Source organism: Chlorocebus sabaeus, chromosome 11, assembly GCF_047675955.1.
Source record: "Chlorocebus sabaeus isolate Y175 chromosome 11, mChlSab1.0.hap1, whole genome shotgun sequence".
In the NCBI taxonomy this organism is placed as follows: Eukaryota; Metazoa; Chordata; class Mammalia; order Primates; family Cercopithecidae; genus Chlorocebus; species Chlorocebus sabaeus.
In genome coordinates this window covers 118067333-118084883 of record NC_132914.1, presented here as the reverse complement: position 1 = coordinate 118084883, position 17551 = coordinate 118067333, and the positions used below count along the sequence as shown (strand labels likewise).

The window sequence follows — 17551 nt, the reverse complement described above, 5'->3', positions numbered from 1 at the left end:
GCTCTGTCGCCCAGGCTGGAGTGCAATGGCGCGATCTCAGCTCACTGCAAGCTCTGCCTCCCGGGTTCATGCCATTCTCCTGCCTCAGCCTCCCGTGTAGCTGGGACTACAGGCGCCCACCACTTCGCCCAGCTAGTTTTTTGTATTTTTTAGTAGAGACGGGGTTTCACCGTGTTAGCCAGGATGGTCTTGATCTCCTGACCTCGTGATCTGCCCGTCTCGGCCTCCCAAAGTGCTGGGATTACAGGCTTGAGCCACTGCACCCGGCCTTTCTTTAATCCTTTGAATCTGCGCATTTATATTTAAACTACGTTTCTTATACATAGCACGTGGCTGGATCTTGCTTTTTTGTTCAATTTGACAATCTTTGCCTTTTAGATTAGGTATATCATTTACATTTGATGTAATTATTGATATGCTTGTGTTAAAAGTTTTTTCCTTCTTGGAATTTATTTTTCATATATTTTCTCCTTTTCCATGTTTTCCTGCCTTTTTAAAACATAGAGTATTTTTGTGATTCCATTTTATCTCTTTTTTTTTTTTTTTTTTTTGAGATGGAGTCTCACTCTGTCACCCAGGCTAGAGGACAGTGGCACAGTCTCGACTCACTGCAACCTTTGCCTCCCGGGTTCAGACAATTCTCCTGCCTCAGCCTCCAAAGTAGTTGGGATTACAGGTGCCCGCCACCATGCTTGGCTAATTTTTTGCATTTTTAGTAGAGGTGGGGTTTCACCATGTTGGCCAGGCTGGTCTATTCTTGATTTACTAGCTTCACATCTTTGTTTTATATTTTTAGTGGTTGATACAGGGTGTACAATATGCATCTTTATCACCATCTATGTTGAAATAATGTTACACTGTTTCACCTGTAACTTAAACATAATTTTAAAAATTTAAAATTTTTTCTATTTTTATTTTTTTCTGTTTTAGTTATTTTAATGGCATAAAAGGCCACCGGTAATTAGTGCCTTCAAACAACACTATAGCCAACTTAGTCTGTGGGTTAGGCATTTGGATGGAGCACAGCAGAAAAGTTCCGTCTCTGCTTCATGATGTCTGTGTCCTCTGCAGAGGCAGCTCAAAACTGGGGGCTGGGATTATCTGAAGGTTTACCCACTTGCATGTCAAGCAGTTGATGCTGGCTCAGACCTTAGCTTAGTCTGTTGACCGGAACCCATGCACATGACCTTTTTATGTGGCCTAAATTTTCTTATAATCTGGTAGTTGGGTTCCAAAGGCAAATGTCCTAAGAGAAGAGAGCCAAAAAGAAACTATATTGGCTGTTGTGACCCAGCCTTGACTGGTGTCACTTCTGCTATATTTTTTAGGTGGAGGCAGTTACAGAGGTTTGCCTGAATTCAAGGAGAAGGTGCATAACCACCTCCTACCCCACCAACACACACACACACACACACACACACACACACACACACACACACACACACCCCTCCTATCCCAAACTCTCCCTCACATCACAAACACCCTCTCGTATCCCAACTCACATGCTCTGCTTCCAATGTGACATTGACAGGAATATTGATGTCCTATTGGAAGCAGGGCATGTGGGCTGGAATAGGGGCAGTCTTTGGAAAATACAGTCGACCACACTGCTGCCTTTGTGCTGCTGTTATCAGGCATTTTAATTCTTTGTATGTTATGTTACACAATACATTATGATTTTTGTTTTAAACATGTATTTTACATTTACTCACTTATTTACCATTTCTTTTCTTTTCTTTTTTTTTTTTTTTTTTGGCGACAGGTTCTTGCTCTGTCATCCAGGCTGGAGTGCAGTGGCGCAATCTCGGCTCTCTGTAACCTCCGCCTCCCAGGTTCAAGCGATTCTCCAGCCTCAGCCTCCTGAGTAGCTGGGATCACAGGCACCCACCTCCACACCCAGCTAATTTTTATATTTTTAGTAGAGACGGGGTTTCACCATGTTGGCCAGGTTGGTCTTGAACGCCTGGCCTCAGGTGATTCGCCTTCCTCGGTCTTCGTAAGTGCTAGGATTACAGGCATGAGCCACCACACCTGGCCATATGTACCATTTCTTTCACTCTTCATTTCTTTTTGTAGATCCACATTTCCATCTGGTATTTTTCTTCTGCGTGGAGAAATTCCTTTAACATTAGTTGTAGTGGGGTTCCGCTGATAATGAATTATCTCAGCTTTTGTTAGTCTAAAGTATTTTGTCTCCATATTTGAAAACTATGTATCAGTGGGTGCAGAAATTTATACTGACTTTTTTTCTTCAGTACTTTAAAGATCTCCCATTTTCTTCTTGTTGCATGATTTCTAGTTTCATATTTTAATTAATTAATTTTTTTTTTGAGATGGAGTCTAGCTCTGTCGCCCAGGCTGGAGTGCAGTGGCATGATCTTGGCTCGCTGCAGCCTCTGCCTCCTGGGTTCAAGTGATTCTTCTGCCTCAGCCTCCTGAGTAACTGGGATTATAGGCACGTGCCACCACACCTGGCTAATTTTTGTATTTTTAGTAGAGACAGGGTTTCACATGTTGGTCAGGCTGGTCTCGAACTCCTGACCTTGTGATCCACCCACCTCAGGCTCCCAAAGTGCTGGGATTACAGGCGTGAGCCACTGTGCCTGGCCTTATTTTTATTTTTGTTTTTCTGTGAATAATACAGCCTTTTCCTTCTGATGCTTGAAGTTTTTCGTTTTACCACTGATTTTTAGCACTTTGGTTGTAATGTGCCTTGATGTGGTTTTATGTATGTGTGTTTTGTTTGGGGCTTTTTGAGTTTCTTAGATCTGTGAGTTTATGGTTTTCATCATATGTATGAAATTTGCAGCCGTTATTTCTTCAGATTTTTTTTCTGCTTTCCCTTTTGCCCTTCCTGTATTCTAGTTCAGCTGTGTTAGACCACTTGATTGTGTTCCATAGGTTACCGAGGCTTTGTTAATATTTTTTCAGTGTTTTCACTGTAGGTACTTTTTATTGCTGTGCCTTCAAGTTAAACCATCTTTCCTTCAGCAGGGTCTCATCTGCTGTTATTCTCAGCCAATGTGTTTTTCATTTGAGATACTGTACTTTTAAAATCTTTACAATTTCCATTTGGGTCAGAAAAACTATTTCTCTCCTTTCCACATCAACTTCATATGAACTATATATTGTTTGTTTTAACGTCCTTGTATTCTGATTCCATTATTTCTATCATTTGTAGATTTATTTCAATTAATTTTTCACCTGGGATATGGGTCATCTTTTTCATTTCTTTGTATGCTTGGCCATTGTGAATTTTATATTGCTGGACACTGGATTTGTTATATTCCTCTAAAGACTGTCAGATTGTATTTGGTCACACAGATAAGTAATGTTTGGCTCAGTTTGATCCTTGTGAAGCTTACTTTTAAGGTTTTTGTGGCTAGTCATAGCAGCCTTTATCCTTGGACTAACTTAGCCCCCCTCTACTAAGGTGTTGATCCTTCTAGGGACCCCATGTTTTTTTCCATGGTCAGAGTGACCAGCCCTGTGGGAGCTCTGGGAAGTGTTGGGCCTGTTACTTTCCAGTAGATTGTTCCCTGAACTTGGGGAGACTTCCTCTCAGGCACTTGGAAATCCAAGACCAAAAGGAACCCTTCTGCCAGACCTCCAGAGCCCTCTGCATACAGCCCCCACTTCTCCAGTACTGGGTCCTACAAATTGTAGCTGCCTCAGCTTCCCCCAGCTCTGTTGGCTCCTCAGTGCACTGAGACCCTTGGATTTGATTTCAGTGTTCTGTCCCTGAAGTGAAGCCTGGGAGTTGACTCCAGGCTGTAAGTTTGGTTAATCATAAAATTTACTTTCTTGTTTCTTTTCCCTGGAGGAGGATCACAGTCTTGTGCTACTTTTTGCCCTGTGTCTAAAACCTGTTACTTCATGTGTGTTGTCTGGTTTTCTAGCTGTTTATAGTGGGAGGACAGTTCTTGTACCAGTTACAACGAAATGTTCCGAATTGGGAGTCCTCCTGTTTAAATTTTGTTAATACAGTCAGCCCTCTGTATCTGTGGGTTCCTCATAGTTGGATTCAACCAACCTTGGATCAGAATATTTGGAAAAGAAAATAATAACAATACAATGATAAAACAACACACATTCTTTAAAAATACGGCATAACAACAACAGGTTGAGTATCCCTAATCCAGAAATCTGAAGTGCTCTAAATTCCAAAAGTTTTTGAGTACCATGATGCTCAAAGGACATACTCATTTGAGCATTTCAGATTTTCAGATTAGGGATGTTGAACCAGTAAATATGTAATGCAAATATTCCAAAATCTGGAAAATCCGAAATCCAAACACTTCTGGTCTCAAGCATTTCAGATAAGGAATATTCAACTATATTAATATGGCATTTACATTGTATTAGCTATTATAAATAATGTAGAGATGATTTAAAGTATATAGAAGGATGTGTGTAGGTTATATGCAAATACTGTGCCCTTTTCTTCCCCCCCGAGACGGAGTTTCACTCTTGTCACCCAGGCTGTGTGCAGTGGCACAATCTTGGCTCACTGCAACCTCCACCTCGCAGGTTCAAGCGATTCTCCTGCCTTAGCCTGCCGAGTAGCTGGGATTACAGGCATGCACCACCATGCCCAGCTAATTTTTGTATTTTTAGTAGAGACAGGGTTTCACCATGTTGGCCAGGCTTGTCTCGAACTCCTACCTTAAATGATCCACCCATCTCAGCCTCCCAAAGTGCTGGGATTACAGCTGTGAGCCACTGCACCTGGCCATTTTATATAAAGGACTTCAGCGTATGTGGATTCTGTTATCTGAGGGGGATCCTGGAATCAGTCCCCCATGGATACCAGGATACCAAGGGATGATTATACTTTCAGTGATTTATCAGTTTCATTTGCCAACAGATTTTATGTCAGTTCTACTTTCTGCTTTGCTAGCTTTTTTTCTTTTTACTCTTTTTTAAAAACTGTGGTAAAATGTATATATAACATAAAATTTGCCATTTTAATCATTTTTAAACGTACCATGTTGTAGTATTATGTACATTCACATTGTTGTGTAGTCATCATCACTGTTTACCTCCAGAACTTTTTCATTCTCTCTCTCTCTTTTTTTTTTTTTTTGGAGACGAGTCTTGCTTTGTTGCCCAGGCTGGAGTGCAGTGGCATGATCTTAGCTCACCTCCTGGGTTCAAGCGATTCTCCTGTCTCAGCCTCCTGAGTTACTGGGACTATAGGCCCCTGGTGCCATGCCTGGCTTTTTTTTTTTTTTTTTTTTTTGTATTTTGGTAGAGATAGGGTTTCACCATATTGCCCAGGCTGGTCTTGAACTCCTGAGCTCAGGCAATTTGCCCGCCTCTGCCTCCCAAAGTTCATCTTCTTTTTTTTTTTTTTTGAGACAGAGTCTCGCTGTGTCGCCCAGGCTGGAGTGCAGTGGCCGGATCTCAGCTCACTGCAAGCTCCGCCTCCCGGGTTTACACCATTCTCCTGCCTCAGCCTCCCGAGTAGCTGGGACTACAGGCGCCCGCCACCTCGCCCGGCTAGTTTTTTTTTTTGTATTTTTTAGTAGAGACGGGGTTTCACCGTGTTAGCCAGGATGGTCTCAATCTCCTGACCTCGTGATCCACCCGTCTCGGACTCCCAAAGTGCTGGGATTACAGGCTTGAGCCACCGCACCCGGCCAAAGTTCATCTTCTTTTTTTTTTTTTTTTTTTTTTTTTTTTTGAGACGGAGTCTCGCTGTGTCACCCAGGCTGGAGTGCAGTGGCCAGATCTCAGCTCACTGCAAGCTCCGCCTCCCGGGTTTACGCCATTCTCCGGCCTCAGCCTCCGAGTAGCTGGGACTACAGGCGCCCGCCACCACGCCCGGCTAGTTTTTTGTATTTTTTAGTAGAGACGGGGTTTCACCATGTGAAACCCCTCGTGATCTCCTGACCTCGTGATCCACCCGCCTCGGCCTCCCAAAGTGCTGGGATTACAGGCTTGAGCCACCGCGCCCAGCCAGTTCATCTTCTTAAATTGAAACTCTGTACTTATTAAACAGCAGCCCCCATTTTCCTCTCCCTGAGCCCCTGGCAGCCACCATTCTACTGTCTATGAATTTGACTGCTCTAGGTATGTCACATAAATGGAATCCTATATTTGTCCTTTTTGACTGGCATACTTCGCTTAGCATGTCTTCAAGGTTCATCCCTGTTGTAGCATGTATCAGAATATATGAATTAACCTTTTTTAAAAAAAAGCTGAATAATACTTGAATGTGTAGATAGGCCACATTTTTGTTGCCCATTCTTTCATCGCTGGGCATGGGTTGCTTCCACCCTTTGGCTGTTGTGAATAATGCTGCTGTGAACATTGCTGTACAGACATCTCTTCAAGACTCTGCTTTCTTTTCTTCCCAGCTTGATTTTTATATTTATCTTTGTATCTTTTTTTCTTTTTTCTTTCTTTTTTTTTGTTTTTTGAGACCGAGTTTCACTCTTGTTGCCCAGGCTGGAGTGCAATGGTACAATCTCGGCTCACTGCAACCTCCGCCTCCCGGGTTCAAGCGATTCTCCTTCCTCAGCCTCCCAAGTAGCTGGGATTACAGGCATGCGCCACCACGCCCAGCTAATTTCGTATTTTTGGTAGAGTTTCTCCATGATGGTCAGGCTGGTCTCGAACTCCTAATCTCAGGTGATCCACCTGCCTCAGCCTCCCATAGTGCTGGGATTACAGACATCAGCCATCTCACCCGGCCCTTTCTTTGTTACTTTGCTTTTATTCTGAATCTGAAGATACGTCCTTTTTTCCATATCGACAATACAATAATTTAAAATGTAAACGTTTCTTTTACAGTCTACATCCTTTACAGCAAGGTAAACATTTTTGGTTACAGTTGTTGAAAACAGTATGAAAGATTCAGTAACTTTATGTCACTGACAAATTTTCATTTTGGACAACATGCTAGTGTGAGTAGTTTCTGGTCCAGTGAAATCCGGTTTTCGGGTTTTCCTATTTTTGGCTTCTCAGCTGCATATTTGAAATCATCACATTCGAAATTCGTTTGTTCCAGAACATATATGTTCTCATTCTTGTTTGTACTTGAGTCATGTTTAATCACTTATTTGTAGTATGCTTAGATGTAGTAGTTTCTATTTTCATAACTACTTTTCTGTTGATCCATTATGGTGAATTGCAGCTACAAAGTCATGCTGGGTAGTAGCGAAAATGCTAACATAAGAAGTAAATAGTAGTAAGCAAAGGATTTTAAAAATATCCAACCTAGTCATATATACCCATTTAGCTCAGTAGTTTTCAGCTGTGGTAATACCATTCTCTGGGGTGCGTTTTTGAAATTCGTGAGAACGTTTTTGTTTGGCACCATAATAGAGGTCATTACAGGCATTTAATGGACAGTGTTTAGGTCTGCTAGATGTCTTGGAGTGTGCAGGAAAGTGCTATACAACAAATAACTATTCTGTCTCATATGGTGTTTGAAGTTCTTTTACTCACATCTAAAATATTTTACATATAAACACAAATCATTTTTTACATGGTACACTACATTTTCTATGAAAGGCACTGCTATGTAAATCAAGGAGTGAGTAATGTTTTTTCATTTAAGGCTTTACCAAGAGACACACCTGATTCAGTTTGCATTTGTTGCTGTCACATTCATGGTGATGTTTCATGTTGATACAAGCATCTTATTATATCATGTTATTTCCTAGTATATTGATGCTCGAGTTTTACTATATTAAATAGTGTTTTATTATGAATTAACTTCCTTTTCTTTTTTCTCCATATTATAGTTAGGACATTGTAATGATTTTTTAAGTTATGTAGGCTATTAATATAATTTCAATATATGAAGAGACTGAACATTTTTCGTTATGAACAGGAGATGTTAGGTGTGATAAACTTGGGAGCCCTTGAATTGACTGAATTATAGCAGTCCCTGTGGCACATCCACAGCCTTTAAGATTACTTCAGTATTTCTGTGAAAAGTTACTAGTATTACACTTCAGATGTATATGAAAATATTATTTTATTGATTTTCCTTAGAAATTACCACACCATCGGCCGGCCGTGGTGGCTCACCCCTGTAATCCCAGCACTTTGGGAGTCTGAGGTGGGCGGATGATGAGGTCAAGAGATCGAAACCATCCTAGCCAACTTGGTGAAACCCCATTTCTACTGAAAATTAAAAAATTAGCTGGGCATGGTGGTGGGCGCCTCTAGTCCCAGCTACTCGGGAGGCTGAGGCAAGAGAATCACTTGAACCCGGGAGGTGGAGGTTGCAGTGAGTCAAGATCGCTCCACTGTACTCTAGCCTGGCGACAGAGTGAGAATCCGTCTCAAAAAAAAAAAAAAAAGAAAAGAAGAAAAGGAAATTACCACCCCATCTGTCAGTTGACCACTTGATGAGTGATTGGGTGATACTGGTGGTGCGTGGACTACACTTTGAAAAGCAGTACCATATGTCCTGTCTTTCTTTTGTATTAACCTTGTTGTCCTCAATTACTGAATTTGCTCCATACTCCACTTTATCAGATACCATTTTTTCCCTAACATTTTTTTTTTCTTTTACAGTGACAGGGTCTCGCTCTGTCACTCAGGCTGGAGTGCAGTGGCGTGACCATGGCTCACTGCACCCGTGACCTCCCAGGCTTAAGGGATCCTCCTGCGTGGCTGGGATTATAGGTACACACCACCATGCCTAATTTATTTTTTGTGAAGATGAGGTCTTACTGTGTTGCCTGGGCTGAGTTATAATTTTTATACATAGGCTGGGTGCGGTGGCCCGTTCCTGTAATCCCAGTGATTTGGGAGGCCAAGGCGTGCGGATCACTTGAGATTAGGAGTTTGAGACCAGCCTGGTCAACATGGTGAGACCCCATCTCTACAAAAAATACAAATTTAGCTGGGTGCGGTGGTGGGTGCCTGTAATCCCAGCTACTCGGGAGGCTGAGGCAGGAGTTTCACTTGAACCCAGGAGGCGGAGGTTGTGGTGAGCCGAGATCATGCCTCTCTGCACTTTAGCCTGGGCAACAGAGCGAGAGTCCATCTGAAAAAAAGTGTGTTTTTTTTTTTTAAATACATGAATTGTCTAATACCATAGTTGTTCAACTGTAAGATAAACTTCTCAACACCATGACAATTTTTTTTTTTTTTTAAAGACAGAGTCTTGCTCTACAGCCAGGCTGGAGTGCAGTGGCACGATCTCGGCTCACTACAGCTTCCGCCTCCTGGGTTCAAGCAATTCCCCTGCCTCAGCCTCCCAAGTAGCTGGGACTACAGGCATACACCACCACACTCAGCTAGTTTTTTGTATTTTAGTAGAGATGGGGTGTCCCCATGTTAGCCAGGATGATCTCGATCTCCTGACCTTGTGATCTACCCACCTTGGCTTTCCAGAGTGCTGGGATTACAGGCATGAGCCGCTACACCGTTAAATATTTTTGATGGTCCTTTGTAGTTCTTAATGTGAAAAGAAATTCACCAAGTGCTGTTGCAGATGTCATTGCCTGCATATATATAAACTTTGCCATGCATGGAGGTGTCTTTTCAACCATTTATCATGAGATTAAAGTTATTTGCACTGACAACATTACACATGACTGAATTTTAAGTTAAATTTAGATATGTAATTACTTTCTATATCTTTCTTAAAGAGTATGGTACAAGGATTATTTTTATATATAGGAAATAGCCTGTGTCAAGATAAAGAATACAGTTAAAAGCAATGGAAATTGCTAAATCTTAGTTTACATTGTAGAGTCTGAGAGTTAATGGTGGTTACCTGTAACTGATTCATGACTTGGGATGGATTATCACTGAAGCACTAATTTTTTTTAAAAAGTTCCTTATTTTTAAGAGGAACCGCTTAATTTCTAGTGACGTTTATTGAAGAAAGATGAAACTGAGTTTAAATGCAAAATTCAGGGGATTCTCAGATGTTCTTTTATTTGCCTCAGAATTATGCTGTCAGTCCCAAAGATGTTAAAAGAGCAGAATTCTGACTTTTGAGAAGTGACATGTTTGATACTGTTGCATAACTGGCGATGGCCAAAAGTTCAGAAAAATCATTAGACTTTGAATGTGAAGAAAGTTTCAGTTCAAACTTTGATCAGTTTCTGAAGAGGAAAGTGGTATGTAATTGTTTTTGAGAAATGTATGCTATTATTTTGCAATCCATTGTGTCTTAGAAGAAATGCATTATTTCTCTGTTTTAAATTCTTTCATTTTTTTGAACATACCTTTTTCAAGATAAACTTTGCCAGATGTCTTTTCAAGGTAAATTATGCCTTACTATTTCAGTTAATTCAGAAAATGACTTTTGATGATTGATTATCTTTTAATAGTTGTAAATTCCTCAAATACAGTGTTGTCTCTAAAGGTGTATGTCCCAACCTTGCATAATAATAGGAATTTCCTAACATGTTGTTTCATGGATTCTCAGGCTCTTTCCCTTAAGTTTATGATGTGTAGTCTAGGGTGGAACCCAGTAATCTAGATTTGGTGGAGGTACTTTAGGTCACAGGCCTCCAATGTTTTTGGCACCAGGGACTGGTTTTGTAGACGACAGTTTTTCTATGAATGGGGAGGAGGGGGAGGATGTTTTGGGGATGATTCAAGCATATTACTTTATGTTGCATTTTGTTTCTGTTATTATATTGTAATATATAATGAAATATAATTATAGAGCTCACCATAATGTAGAATCAGTGGGAGCCCCGAGCTTGTTTTCCTGCAACTAGACAGTCCCATCTGAGGGTGATGGGAATCAGTGACACATCATCAGGCATTAGATTCTCATAAGGAGCATGCAACCTAGATCCCTCGCATGCAGTTCACAATAGGGTTCTCACTCCTATGAGAATCTAATGCCACTGCTGATCTAACAGGAGGTGGAGCTCAGGCGTTAATGCAAGCCATGGGGAGCGGCTGTAAATACAGATGATTTTGCTCACTTGCCTGCCTGTCTCCTCCTGCAGTGTGGCCCAGTTTCTAACAGGCCACTAACTGCTGGCAGTCTATGGCCTGGGGGTTGGAGACCCCAGCCTTAGGTGATTTTTCCAGGCTAGCTTGGGAAATACTGCTGTAGAGTGTAGCCTCCTTCCTGGGGATCCTGCCTAGTCTTGACTACTGTATGAAATTGCTTTGCTACAATGTAGAATACATCTATCCCAGGATTATAGTAATATAATATATACTAATAAATACAGTAATGTTTAGAATATTGGTAACAGGTTGTGAGCACTTACTGTGTGTAAGGACCCATGCCAAACACTGAATAGGTTGCTGAATCCTCACAACTTTCGTGGATAGATACTATTATACTCATTTTGCAAATAAGGTTAAATAATCTGTACAAGGCCTTTAGCTAGTCAGTGGTAGACCCAGGATTGGAACCCAAGCAAACTGACTTTAGAGCCTGTGCTCTTAAACCACACCGTACTGGCTGTTGCAGATCAGATGCTGAGCTGTGCTGATTGTGCAGTGCATTGTAGAGCAGTGTACAGTTCACTAAGAGTGTGAGGTAACAGATATGGTAAGACATGAAACAGCGGCAGTTTCATGTGGGAGGGCGTCAGAGCAGTCAGCACTTCTATTAAAACAGTAACCAATCTTGAAGGGCCACAGAGCGATCAACTGGATAACTGTTGATGCTTCTCTAGATGAGCACTTCTCAAAGCGTGGCCCCTATTTCCCTGGAAATCCCTGAAAATCACTCATGGGATCCTCAAGGTCAAACCTTTATGTAGTATTTCTGAGAAGTTATCTTTTTCTCTGTGTTAACATTTGTATTGATGGTACTGCTGGTGCCTAAGCATGAATTAAGGCAGTGGCACCAAAGTGTGCTCATAGACATTGTATTTCTACACACTCTACGGTTTTGTTTTGTTTTGTTTTTTTAATCCAGTTTCACTTAAGAATGCCCTTAATGAAGCAGTAAAAAATACTCCTTTGATTAACTCTTAACACTAGATTGCACATCTTTTTAATGCTTTGTGTGATGTAATGGGAAGGTCACACAAAGTACTTCTGCTGCATGTTGAAGTACCGTGGTGGTTTTAAGGAAAAGCACCTGTAGGGTTGACTGCATCTTTTTTCTGGACAACATTTTTACTTGTAAGAATAACTGATAAACTGTAGTTTTCAGATTTGAGTATTTGGCAGATTTTGTCAAAAATGAAAGGACTGATAATATTTGTTGCCAGTGATAAGATTTTTGGGCTTGACGACCTCCCAGTATTTGTTTTTGTTTTTTGAGACGGGTTTTCATTCTTGTTGTCTGGGCTGGAGTGCAATAGCATGATCTCGGCTCACTGCAACCTCCACCTCCCAGGTTCAAGCATTTCTCCTGCCTCAGCCTCCCACGTAGCTGGGATTACAGGCGTATGCCACCACGCTAGGCTAATTTTCGTAGTTTTAGTAGAGACAGGGCTTCACCATGTTGACCAGGCTGGTCTTGAACTCCTGACCCCAGGTGATCCACCTGCCTCAGCCTCCCGAAGTGCTGAGCCACACAGGCATGAGCCACCAGGCTTGGCCTACAACTTCCCAGTATTTAAAGACTTCTGTGCTGAGATCAGTGGTAATAGTAACAAATGGAATTTTTAGTATTGGATAATGAAATACATAAGCATTTTGAAGAGCTCACAACTCAGGAAACAAATATCTATTAACTTACCAATGCATGATGTACAGAATTATGCGTGGGTAAAGATCCATTCAAAGTGAAGGCACACATGGATTTGAATGTAACAGAGTACGGAAAGTTCATTGATAGGGTGTTAGATTTTACATTGGAGGTAACCTTTAGGAAACTACCATCTAGGCTGGGTGTGGTGGCTCATGCCCAGGATCCCAGCACTTGGGGAGGCCAAGGTGGGAGGATTGTTGGAGGCCAGGAGTTCAAAACCAGCCTGGGCAACAAGCAAGGCTCCATCTCTGCAAGAAAAAATAAAAATAAAAAATAAAAATAAATTTAAAAAGCTGAGCGTGGTGGCTTGACCTTGTAGGCCTAGCTACTTGGGAGGTTGAAGCAGGAGGATAGCTTCAGCCCAGGAGTTCGAGGCTATAGTCAGCTGTGATCACTCCAGCCTGAGCAATAAAGTGAGAATACATTTCAAAAAGAAAAAAAAAATCTACTGTCTGTAGAATTTCATTTCAGTATTGAAGAATAAGGTCTGCGATTATCTGAAAGGCTCTTAAAATACTCCTCACATTTTATTTTTATTTATTTATTTTTTTCCAAGCCAAACTGTATCCAGCTTTATTAAAGATACTTTCCATAAACAATCATGGTATTTCAGGCAGGACATGGGCAGACAGTCGTTAACAGTATACAACAACTTTCAAACTCCCTTCTTCAATGGACTACCAAAAATCAGAAAGCCACTATAAAACCCAATGAAGTCTTCATCTGATGTTCTGAACAGGGGAAGTTTAGAGTGAGGGTTGACATTTCACATTTAGCATGTTGTTTAACAACTTTTCACAAGCTGACCCTGACTTTCAGGAAATGAAATGAAAATGGCAGAATTTATCTGAAGATCCACAATCTAGAAATGGAACCAATGCTGTTTTGACAGGTGCCATCTCAGTGGCATCACTGGAAAGTCCAGAGTGCCTGCCACACTGTTAACCAATGACTAGGGGTCAGGTCCCAACAGATGTCTGGGCTTAAGGGAGTTAAGTCTATGCTGAAAGATGGAAAGGGAGAAGAGGACATAAAAACGAATTTGTTTTCTATACCACAAGGCTTTTGTGCCAAGGTGGCCATGTGTGTCAAAGTCAGGGAATCCCTCCTCCTGGGAACCAAGAGGAAGTCTCTCAAAACTAGAAGGGAAAGGTGTTTTCCCCACATCAATCCAGCTTTGGAGACATTCTATCGGTGACATATGCCCCTTCCCCCAAAAACAACAATGAAGTGTTCTGTGTGCTGACAACATAGCTTTAAAAAAAAAAAAGTAAAACAAAATTCTGCATTTTTATAAAACTTGATAAAAAATAGTATTTCAAACTGTACAGTCACCAGAAGTACACAGTTATCAAAAATGCACACACTTCACTTGGCATCTCCAGCACCTTCAGCTTTCTGTGCCTGGTCTGTTTTGGCATCTCCGTTTTCTGCAGGGTTATTCCCCTCCTTGCCAGCATCAGCTTTTCCCTTTTTCCCTTTGGGTACCTTCTCTCCCTTCTTTGCAGGGGCCTTTTTAGGCTTGGGCTCTGGCTTTGGAGGAGCAGGTTTAGCAGACAACTTCGCGGATCTTCTCTGTGGTTTGTCCTTCACCTTGGCTTTATCTCCTTTAGCATCCCCTTCAGCCTTTCTCTTGGGCATGGTGGCGACAGCGGCGGGATGTAGGTGCTGGACGCGGGATGCAGCGTGCGCGGGCTTTGGTCGGTCCGGGGGTCGTTCTCGCCTCTTCTTCTTCACACTGCTCCACATTTTAAACTATAGGTATACATGCAGTTGAATTTTCTTCATATACTTGAATCAAACTATGTATCACACTACAGATTAAATGCAGAAGCAGATACGAGAATACTGCTGACTTCGATTAAGCCAGACATTAAAGATATTTGCAGAAATGTAAAACGGTGCCATTCCTCTCACTAATTTTTATTTTCAAAAGAGTTATTTTTCATTAAAACATGTTTAGTTTTTTTTTGTTTTTTTTTTTTTGTTTGTTTGTTTTTTGAGGTGGAGTCTCTCTGTCACCCAGGTTGGAGGGCAGTGGTGTGATCTCAGCTCACTGCAACCTCTGCCGCCCGGGTTCAAGTGATTCTCCTGGCTCAGCCTCCTGAGTAGCTGGGATTACAAGCATGCACTACCACACTCAGCTAATTTTTGTATTTTTAGTAGAGACGGGGTTTCACTGTGTTGGCCAGGCTGGTCTCCCGACCTCAGGTGATCCACCCACCTCGGCCTCCCAAAGTGCTGGGATTACAGGTATGTGCCACTGCGCCTGACCTAGATATTGTGATATAATAAGAAATATGTATTAGGTCTTCATCCCAGGTTCCTGGCATAATAGCTTTTATAATAAAGCCCTTAGAATTTCCTGATAGAGGAGAGAGGAGCATCTTTTGTTATAAATGAGAAGTCCCTTTCAACCCTACCTGAGTTTATGCTAATGAACTGAGTGTTGATGGGCCCCTCAATAGCTTCTGGATCATGACTGGTTGCCACAAGAACCAATAGAGGGTTGGAAATACAACCCTTTCCCTCAACCTCTGCAGAGGGGAAAGGGGCTGGAGATTGAGCTCAGCCATGAATGACCAGTGATTTAATCAATCATGCCTGTGTAATGGAACCTCCAAAAAATCCTTCAAATTTTGAGTTCCGAGAGCTTCCAGACTTGTGAACTGGTGCTGGGAGGACAGTGCACCCACAGATGGCATGGAAACTTTGCACACTCCTCTCTGCCCTCCATACCTTGCCCTGTACATGTCTTTTATTTTTCTGCTCCTAAGTTGTATCTTTTATGATAAACCAGCAATAATAAGTAAATAGTTTTCCTGAATTCAGTGAGCCATCCTAGCAAATGATCAAACCTGAGAAAGGGATTGTGGAAACTCCCAGCTTCGTAGCTGATCAGTCAGAAGTACGGGTGACCTGGACTTGAGATTCGCACCTGAAGTAGAGGCAATCTCATGAGACCTACTCCTTAACGTGCAGGGCCTGTGCCACCTCTGAGTAATAGTGTCAGAATTGAATTGTGAACACCCAATTATTGTTGGAAAATTGATTATTGACATAGAAAAAACCCACACATTTGGTGTCAGAAGTGTTAAGAGTAGAAACAGATCTTAGAAATATGTGTAATTTATGTTAATGTATAGTGAGTTTTTTTTAATGAGTAAATATTTTTCGTATTCACAGTTTCAATGTCTAATATGGTAAATATCAGGAAGTATAATCTATATAAACAAATGACTTTGGGGTCCTCAACAAGAGTCCTGAACCAAAAAGTTTGAAAACTACTTCCCTAGACACTGTGGACATTATTTTCTGTAGTACTACCTACATTGTAATTCATGTTGACTTAGTTACTATTGTTTCGGAATCGTAATCTCTTCAGGTATGTTGCTCAAAATTCTAGAATTGAAGACATGAAGATGTTGAACACTGCAGCCCAAAGTGATATTCCCAGTCCTTTGAGTTCCCAGTCCCTCACTTACCCTAACTCCCTCACAGCCCTTCTGTTCTCTCCTTTTGGTATCTCAGAAATCTTGGGTATCAGAAATCATTTCATAATACAAGTAACAAGGAATACGATAATCTGTTAGAAGATTGGATTGGTTTTTATATGTTACAATTTCAAGCATATGATTTTTAAATCTGCCAGACAGGTGATTGTATACTGAGTGTAATATCAGTCAGTGTACTACCCTCCTAGAAAAACCAGGACTCAGTCCACTGCTAGGATGCATTTCAGTGAAGACATCTGACCTGTGTAGTATCTCTTCAGGGCATTGTAGTTGACAGTAATAATGCAGGGATCTACCACAACCTGGTTAAAATATGACTAGAAATGTGGCTGCTGGAATAGCTAGATGAAATATAGACCACACTGATAAAAAGCAAGACTCCGTCTAAAAAAAAAAAAAAATCTTTTCCCATTCCTGTTATTTATTGCCAACACCTTTTTCAAGGGTCTGTCCCTTTGGAGAATTTTTGTACTTTGTCTCCTTCCTTTTTCTGTTTTTCTAGCATGTTCTTATATAAGAATAAGCAAACTGTGGCCTGCAAGCCAAATCTGACTTGCAACCTGTTTTTGTAAATAAAGCTTTATCGTAACACAGCCATGCCCATTTGTTTACATGTCGTCTATGGCTGCTTTCATGCTAGAATGGCAGAGTTGATTTGAGTACAGTTGGCCCTATTTCTGTGGGTTCCACATTCATGATTTAATCAACCTCAGATAAAAAATACTTGAGAGAAAAAAACAAAAGTAATACAAATGAAAACAATATGGTAAAACAAGTATTTATATAGCGTTTTCATTGTACTATGTATCATAAGTAATGTAGCGATTATTTAAAGTATATGGGAGTCCTGTGGAGCCCTGAAATGGGAGGGGGAAAAAAGTATACAGGTGGATGTGTGTAGGTTGTATGTAAATACTACACTGTTTTATAAGGGACTGGAGCATCCAAGGGTTTTAGTATATGCAAGGGGAGTAGGGAGTTGTCCTGGAACCAGTCCCCCAAAGATACTGAGGGAGGACTGTAATTGCAATAGAGACCATATTACTTACAGTGCCTGAAATATTTACTCTTTTACAGAAAAAGTTTGCCACCTTCTACTTCTCATCCTGTTTCTAGCAAGGTACAAGACTAGTTTCTCCTTCCTCCCTCCCTCCAGTTTGTCACGAACAAACTTTTGTGTGTGTAAAATACAGTATACACAAATTACCAGAAAAAAGAGCAAAAACTTACAAAATGCATGCCCAGATTTTTCATTATTAGAGTCAACAGACAGAAAATTACCAAATTGCTATAATGAGGTTTAAACATCCTCAATTTTTGCACTTACCTTGATATGGATCTGTTACTAACAGTTCATGAAGCAATACCAGTGCTAAACCCACAA

At 41.1% G+C, this 17551-nt stretch overlaps 1 protein-coding gene and 1 pseudogene across 1 annotated transcript in view; one reads left to right on the top strand and one right to left on the bottom strand.

Moving 5' to 3' along the window:
• Window positions 1-17551, top strand: part of SPPL3 (signal peptide peptidase like 3) — a 143539-nt gene that overhangs the window by 27608 nt on the left and 98380 nt on the right. The window lies entirely within an intron of this gene.
• On the bottom strand, window positions 13210-14416 carry LOC103239267 (non-histone chromosomal protein HMG-17 pseudogene; annotated as a pseudogene).